General features: G+C 38.4%; 1 protein-coding gene across 8 annotated transcripts in view; it reads right to left on the bottom strand.

Moving 5' to 3' along the window:
- ASH1L (ash1 (absent, small, or homeotic)-like (Drosophila)) overlaps positions 1 to 9,303 on the bottom strand; it is a 210,193-nt gene that overhangs the window by 133,469 nt on the left and 67,421 nt on the right. The gene's annotated exons all lie outside the window — the stretch shown is intronic.

Raw genomic sequence — 9,303 nt, 5'->3', positions numbered from 1 at the left:
TTTTTATTTTTGCCTTAATCAGTTAGAGATTGGTTTCATTTGACAATCAGTACTTAAAAAAAAAAAAAACTAAACTGATTGTTTGGAATGAATTTAAGCTTACAGAAAAGTTATAAAGTCAGTTATCATGTCTTTTACACTCAACTTTCCTTAATGTTTTACTTAACTATGGCATATTTGTCAAAACTATGAAATTGACATTGGCATAATTTTTCCACTCATGTTCTTTTCATGTTCCAGATTTTAATCTGGATATCACTGTATTTAGTATCAAGTCTCCTTAATTTTCTCTGATCTGTGACGGCTGCCTCAATCTTTCCTTGTTTTTCCAGGTCTTTGATATTCTTCAGAAGTACTGGCCAAGTATTTTGTACAAGGTCCTCCACTCCTGCCCCTGCTCCTGTTTTTTTGAAGTTTTCGTATGTTTACACTGGGATTAAGGGTTTCTGTACAGAGTAACACAGAAATGAAGTTCCCTTCTATCACATTATATCAGAGGATACATATTACCATCATGATTTATCATTGATGAAATTACACTTTCACTCGGTTTAAAGTGCTCTCTGCTAGGGGTCTTCACTGTAAAGTTACTACTTTCCCCTTTCCATAATCTGTTCTTGGGAATTAAGTCACTAAGTTCAGTCCATATTCAGGAGTTAATTTTCACCTTCTTGAGGGAATAGTCTACATACATTATTTGGAATACTTCTGTAATGATGATCCACTCCAGTATTCTTGCTTGGAAAATCCCATGTACAGAGGAGCTTGGATGGGCTACAGTCCCTGGGGTCCCAAAGAGTCGGACACGACTGAGCAAATTCACTTTCACCTTCTATTTATTTACTTAATCATTTGTATCAGCACAGACTCATGAACATTTACCTTAATCTTAGGTTATAATTGCATAATGTCATTATTTAGTTGCTTAAACTGTTCCAGCTTTGGGCACTGGACAGCTGTTTCAGGATAATAATGTCCCAAAGCTAACTGACCATTTCGGAATACATGGTAGATAGTTTTTGGACATTTTAACAGGAAAACAATTTATGTATAATGAATCTATCTCCAAGTTATGTATGGAAAAATTATCAACTGACGACTGAGAAGATCAAGTTTAGTTATGCTCTTTTTATACTTTAAGAAGGAAAACTATTTGACAGAGACAATTTCAGATCGAGAAGATGCAGTTATTTCCTTCAGAGAATACAAAATTATAAGGAAAGAGTAAATAATAAACCAATCAGGATTGCTACAATGTTTAAAGCTATAAGAATTTTAACTGCCCACATTTCCCTATTATTTCCCATTCATTCCTTAACCTCCAGAAATCTAACAATTGCCACTATGGAAATTGCTCTTAGATTACAGAAGATAATCTGCAAAAGCAAACTGTCTTTCAGTCTTTATCTAAATGATCAGCATCTGACACTCCTGAGTACAAAACTCCCTTAGGAAACCCAGCGTGTTCACCCTAAACATTATCATTCCTGCTCTTAATTCCTTTAAACAACCACTGATCTAAAACTTTACCTTCAGGTTTGATTTCTCTTTTGAGCTACAGATTCGTATATCCACTAAACAGCATGAAAGTCAAATCCATTTTCCATCTCCAGTCTCCTTTTGCATACCACCTTTTATTTAATTAGGCTTCCCTGGTGGCTCAGATGGTAAGGAATCTGCCTGTAACACAGGAAACCCAGGGGATACCCAGAAGATCCCCTGGAAAAGGGAATGGCTACCCACTCTAGTATTCTTGCCTGGAGAATTCCATGGACAGAAGAGCCTGGACAGCTACAGTCCATGGGGTGGCAGAGTCGGACATAACTGAACAACTAATATTTTCTTTTAATCACATCACCATTCAACCAACTGCCTGAGAGAGGTATCTTAGAGACATTCTAAAATCTTCCCTCTTTCTTTTCTTTACGACTTTTAAAAATCTATTTCTGGACTTCCCTGGTGGTCCAGTGGTTGGAAATTCCCCTGCCGATGCAGGGGACATGGATTTGATCCCTGGCTGGGGAGTATTCCACATGCTGAGGGCAACTAAGTTCACGCAGCACAACTACAGAGCCTGTGCTCTAGAGCCCATGCTCCACAATGAGAAGCCACCGCAACGAGAAGCCAGAATACCACAACCAGAGAGTAGCTCTTGCTCGCCACTAGAGAAAGCCCACATGCAGTAACAAAGACCCAGTCAAGTCAATAACAAACAAACAAAATTACAAAAATAAAATCTATTTCTTCTGAATATTGTTTTCTCTATCACTTCCTTAGTTCAGGGCCCCATAATATTTCACTGAGACAATATCCAAACTGGTCTACCTGATCTTTCTCTAATCCATCTATCAAAGTGCTATCCATATGATCTTAGCAAATCATTCTACTTTAAAACCCTTAATTTCCCACTGTCTATAAGGTAAACTCCAAACTCTGTGGTATCTTACATAAACAAGAGGCTCTATGTTCCCCATCTATCTTTCCAAACACATTTCCTCGTCCCATATCAGACTATTTACAGTTACCTAAGTACAGTATCATGTCTCCAAAATCCTCCAAAGCTTACTTCTCTATGAAAAATAATCTTTACCCTTTATTCTTTGCACAATAAACTCAAAATATCTTCCTGGTTCCTTTTAAGTGAGTCCTTCTCTGCTCCCTAAAATATGCTGTGAGTACCTCAACTTTAGGAGTTATCAATTACTATTTGTATACATGTTCATATACTCCAATGAACTATAAATTCTCTGAAGGCAGATATTACATCTTATTCCTTTTGTTTGCATTCCTTGTATCTGGCAAACAATAGAGACAAAATAACTGCTGAATGGACAGCTATCATAATAGTTAAGATTAAAAAACCAAGTTCTTAAGCTTTGCCTAAATAAAACAAATTCTGACTTTCAGTGATCAAATTAGAAGATATGCCACGATTTAGCACTTTTTCCTTATTATTTTCATTAACTGAAAATCTTTTTCTCAGCTGGTCTTCTGTGAATAGGTAAGCCAATTTTCATGTCTGTTAAGACTTTCATGTCTGTCAAAGCTGTAATAATTTTAACTGCCCACATTTCCCTATTATTTCCTATTCATTCTTTAACCTCCTGGAAAAAAAAAAAAACCCTGTTAGTAAATCAAGACACATTTCTACCCACTTAACTAAAGAATACTGTGAAGAAGAGAGATTCCAAGGTACAGATCAATTAACAAAAGAATTTAAATTAGACTTGTGATAGAATAAAGAATACATGTGATCTCTGCCTCTGACTCCTGGCACATAACTTCAAAAAAAAATCTTGGAATTTCCTGATAGTAGTGTCTTTGCTATGTCTAAGAGGTGGCTTAAGGTGAACCCTAAGATTCCTTCAGGATGGAGGCTGGTCATTAGAGACCAACCACAAGATTAGACAGTTGCAACTTTGGGTGAGCCCAACCTGCAGAGGATGGAGATGGATTAGAGACTGAGTGCAAACACGTGGCCAATGATTTAATCAAGCATGCCTATACAATGAAACCCCAATCAAAATTCTGAACCCAGAGGCCTTGTGAAGCTTCTTGGTTGGCGAACATAGGGATCTACTGAATGACACACCCATATTCCAGAAAGAGGGCATAGGAACTCTTTGTCCCTTTCTCCACACCAGCTATTGCCCTATTCATCTCTTCAATTTCTGATCTGTATCCTTTATAATAAAACTGCAACTGTAATTACAGTGGTTTCAGTGAGTTCTGTGAGCCATTCCACCAAATTATCAAAACTGAGGGCTTAGGACTTTCCTGGTGGTCCAGTGGTTAAGAATCTATCTGCCAATGCAGGGGACAAAGGTTTGATTCCAGATCCAGGCAGATCCCACATGCCATGGAGTAGCTAAGCCCCTGTGCTACAACCACTGAAGCCTAAGCACTCTAGAGCCCGGGAGATGCAACAAGAGAAGCCACTGCAATGAAAAGCCTGCAGACTGCAACTAGAGAGTAGCCCCCAATCACTGCAACTAGAGAAAGCCCACGTGCAGTAATGAAGACACAATGTAGCCAAAAATAAAATAAATAACCCATTTCAGGTTTTTTTTTTTTTTTAATGAAGGGTTGTGGTAAGACCTAAACTGTGGCAGGTTGGACAGAAGCGTGGGTGGACTGGCGACACTGAAACTTACAGCTGGCATCTTAAGCGGGGGCAGTCTTAAAAAAAATCTTTGCTCTTAAATTGTAAGGTCTTCTCTAACTCAAGGTGATTAGTATCAGAACTGATCTAAATTAGAGGAAACCCAGTTGGTGACAGAGAATTGATCAGAACAGGAACTTCAGTTCAGTTGCTCAGTCATGTCCAACTCTTTGCGACCCCATGGACTGCAGCACGCCAGGCTTCCCTGTCCAGCACCAACTCCCGGAGCTTGCTCAAACTTATGTCCATCGAGTCAGTTGTGCTATTCAACCATCTCATCCTCTGTTGTCTCCTTCTCTTGCCTCCAATCTTTCCCAGCATCAGGGTTTTTTCCAAGGAGTCAGTTCTTCACATCAGGTGGCCAAAGTATTGGAGCTTCAGCATCAGTCCTTCCAAAGAATATTCAGGACTGATTTCCTTTAGGGTTGACTGGTTTGATTGCCCTGCAGTCCAAGGGACTCTCAAGAGTCTTCTCCAACACCACAGTTCAAAAGCATCAATTCTTTGGAGCTCAGCTTTCTTTACAGCCCAACTCTCACATCCATACATGACTACTGAAAAGACCATAGCTTTGACTAGATGGACCTTTGTTGACAAAGTAATGTCTCTGCTTTTTAATATGCTATCTAGGTTGGTCACAGCTTTTCTTTCTTCCAAGTAGCAAGTGTTTTTAAATTTCATGGCTGCAGTTGTCATCTGCAATGATTTTGGAGCCCAAAAATATAACAAAGTTTCTCACTGTTTCCCCATCTATTTGCCATGAAGTGATGAGACCAGATGCCATGATCTTAGTTTACTGAATGTTGAGTTTTAAGACAGCTTTTTCACTCTCCACAGAGGTCTTACTATGTTTTATTTTTTAAAGGAAAGAAATAAGACAGCTTCTTATTCATTAAGCAGGTATTTCTGCATATGTCAGATCTCCCTGCTATCTCAGTCCCTAAGGTCCCTGAAGCCAGATGTGGATCCATCCTTTCCACTCTAACCCCAATAAATGGCCTCTTGGGTGACTTTATTGTCCATGAAGGTGATATACTTGACACATTCAAGTCATTTCCCTTCACCTTCACCTCAATTTCCCCACTTGTTATAAGCTTCTTCTCACAACTCTTAAATTAGGGGCCACAGCTTTAATATTCCTTGGAGCCAGATAAACCACTTCAATAGTTAAACTGGGTCATATCTAACACACATCAGGAAACTGTGAAGACTGAGGCAAATGGAAGACTGCATGCCCCGACTAAAGACCTGGGGAGTGGAGAGGGGGCGCCATTATTGAGACCCAACCTTGACGTCATCCAGGAAATATGGATTAAGTGTTGTCAGATGTTCTGATTTCTTTTCAAAGGAAAGTAGAACTCTGAACAGTTATGTGAAATCTCCAGATTTTAAAATTTCAGCATTAAAAAAAAAAAAAACTATAGAAATCACCATAATGGGTCATATACAAACCAAAGGTCGATGGTTTTTAACCACTACTTTAAATAATGAAATTGTTCAAAGCTACCCAAGGCTCTCTCTTTTTCTCACTCTGTATTCTCTGTAGGGAAATCTTTCTCTCATGATGACATGCAGATAAACAGATAAGCAGATTCATAGATATATAGTCTGTCTTGTTACAGTGCTTCTACAGTGTGAAACAGCTCCAGAATGACAAAGAAGTTGTGTGAGTACATACATGATTTTTCAAAGTACATTAATGTTTTGAAACACAAGATTAGCAGCTAAACGAAGACTACATGAACACAAACTAAATGCAGTAAACCGTTGAGCAATGTAGTTTTGTTCAGAATGCCCATGCATCCTTTTGGGAACAACTGGTCACAGATATTCCTACAAATGCTTACTGTGTGTTTCCCCCAATCTTAATGCAAAAGAAACAAATAAGAACAATAAACCAGAACCAACTATATCTGGCATCAATTTATATTTATGATATACACTGGGCTTCCACGGTGGCTCAGACCGTAAAGAATCTGTCTGCAATGTGGGAGACTTGGGTTCGATCCCTGGGTCAGGAAGATCCCTTGGAAGAGGGCATGGCAACCCACTCCAGTGTTCTTGCCTGGAGAATTCCATGGACAGAGGAGCCTGGTGGGCTACAATCCATGGGGTCACAAATAGTTGGACATGACTGAGTGACTAACATGTTAACTACATTGAGCAGCTTTAACCCTTCTTTATATCTGCTTCTATAAGGCTACTTTCATCTTTCTTAAAAGTCCTATGTTTACTGTAGTATTTCATTACTTATTGAACAATTTAACACATATTTTTACCTGCTGCTGGTATTTTCCAGAATTATTGCTTTTCTTGGTGCTCTGTTTACAGAGTTTAATAGGTTTTGAGAGTCTGTTCCTAACTGTATTGTTTCCAGACACTCTTTTACCTTTAGTGAATAATATCACCAAAGTTTTTCAAAACCTCAGAGTGAAATGCCCTTATCTCTAGCCCAAACATCTCTCTTGGGCTCCAGAACTACATACCCAAATGCCCACTCAGCATCACCATTTGAATTTTATAAAGGCATTTCAAGGTTTATAAATATTAAAAAGCAAACCTGTGCTCTCCCCAAATCCCTCCTCTTTCAGTCTACTCTATATCAGGACAATGCACGAACCTCTCAAACATTCATGAAGGAGTCTGCCAACACCCTTGTCTAAGTATCATTTTATGTAGGCTACTGCAATTGTCCACTGATTGGTTTCCCTGTAACTATTTTTACATTTACAATTCAATGTTCACGCAGAGCTAGAATGATCTTTAAAAATGCAAATCTAAAATCAAAACTTGTTTTTTTTGCTTTGGTTTTTATAAAATCAATATCTTTAACATACACTCTGGCTTTTTTCTTTCACAACTCTCTCACCATTCTGTTTTGTATTCCCTCTCCTACCACAATGAACCTTCTGACCTCTCCCCTACTTTTCCTAATGTCTAAGCTCCTTAACATTTTAAGATCTTCAAATGTGCTCTTCACCCAATCCTTAGCTTAAAAAGCAATCCTTAGCTTAAAAAGCTTGGTGGTTTCATATCCCTTAACAGTAAATTTTCATTCCTGGGCTATAACTAATTACTCCACCTAAAATAGGTACCCCCCTCCCCTTATTTACTCTAATGCTGTTACATTGACAGCACTTAAATTAATCATGCCATTATTTGTGTGCTTACCACTCTACAGTTTGTCCTCTCTCACCAAGCTGAAAGTTAATGAGGCAAGGTATCAAGTCTTTACTCTCTACTACATAAGAGTGAGTGAAAGAATGCTAGATGTTTTGCAATTCAATAAATAAATGAATGAATGAATAGATGAATAAGGGGAAATTGTGTTCACCTAGATAACTGCTGTTCATCCTTCATTCAAGTAACAGTTTAGGGTCACTTTCTCAGGGAAGGCTTCCTGAGTTAGGCCCCCATTTCATACTTACAAAGAACCCATATATATGTATATATGTATGTCTTTGTGTATATTTATAAACTGCTTGTCAAAATTTTTATGACATTTAATTTGTAGCTTTATTACCTATCTCCTCCAATATTAAGTTCAATGAGAACAATGAACCTGTGTGCCCTAATCTCTATTACATTACAACGGTCCACAAAGTAAAATGTGTGGCAGACAGCAGATATTCATTAACTGCTGTTGACTAATTTTTATCAAAAAATATGTTGAATGAACCTAGAGTTCGTGATTTTTTTCCCTCTTTATTACACTATTAAAAACTACAGCTTCTCTACCAAGATAGCTTCTATTTTTCAAAAGTTCACAAATAATTAAAATCAGGAACAAAAACTCTTTTCTTTGAGGGGTTTATCATTTCCTCTAATGCACAAGCTTTTAATCTTTTGGAGGAATATTAATTAACATCTGTGTGTTTACTCGGAGAAGGCGATGGCACCCCACTCCAGTACTCTTGCCTGGAAAATTCCATGGACGGAGGAGCCTGGTAGGCTGCAGTCCATGGGGTCGCGAAGAGTCAGACAGGACTGAGCGGACTTCACTTTCACTTTTCACTTTCGTGAATTGGAGAAGGAAATGGCAACCCACTCCAGTGTTCTTGCCTGGAGAATCCCAGGGACGGGGGAGCCTGGTGGGCTGCCATCCATGGGGTCACACAGAGTCGGACACAGCTGAAGTGACTTAGCAGCAGCAGTAGCAGCAGTGTGTTTACTATGTGCAAATCATTTTAATAAACACTATAATCACACTTACTTCTTCTAATAATAACCCAACTAATTCCATTTTATAGAAGAGATATTGAGGCTTAGAGGGTTTACCTGGAGAATCTGATCAAACGCATGGATTTTTTTCCTGAAAAATACACACAAGCATATATATACATAGGACTTCCCTGGTGGCTCAGATGGTAAAGAACAGCCTGCAATGCAGGAGACCTGGGTTCAATCCCTGGGCTGGGAAGATCCCCTGGAGAAGGGAATGGCTATCCACTCCAGCATTCTTGCCCGGAGAATCCCACAGACAGAGGAGCCTGGTGGGCTACAGTCCATGGGGTTGCAAAGAGTAAGACATGCCTGAGCAACTAAGCACAGCACACACAGCAGCACATACACATAATTTTACTTACAACATCAGAGGTTTCATGAACTTTCTAGAGTTAATTTATCAGCTGGCAAATTTGAGATCTTTGATAAAGAACTCCTGACTTAGAGATATCTCTATATGAATAGGCAATGCTTCCTCTTTCTTGTTTTCTATATTCTTTTCAATTCTCAAGGCACTTTTTAGAAATTTAGAAATTTGTAATTTAGAAATTACAAATGCATTATCTAAATTTGCTTCATGTCATTTTATTCAACTAAAGCAGCTTTTCTGAAGATACCTAAAGGTACTCTGAAAAATGAAGTCCTGCTAAATATTGAGTTAAATTTTACAAAGTTGATTATTTTGTTTTCGGCCATACTGCATGGCTTGTTAGTTCCCCAACCAGGGATTGAACCTGGGTCCACAGCAGTGAAAGCATAGAGTCCTAACCACTGGATCCCAGGGAATGCCTGAAAAGTCACAGTTTTGAATGCTTAGATTTTTATTATGAGACGTACAGACTTAACAACATATTCTTCGTATAACACAGAAACACTTATAATTGAATTAGCATATATTAAAAATCCTGCAAAGTTAT

Source organism: Bison bison, unplaced genomic scaffold, assembly GCF_000754665.1.
Source record: "Bison bison bison isolate TAMUID 2011002044 unplaced genomic scaffold, Bison_UMD1.0 scf7180017864093, whole genome shotgun sequence".
NCBI classification, from domain to species: Eukaryota; Metazoa; Chordata; class Mammalia; order Artiodactyla; family Bovidae; genus Bison; species Bison bison.
This window is presented reverse-complemented; position numbering and strand designations above follow the sequence as displayed.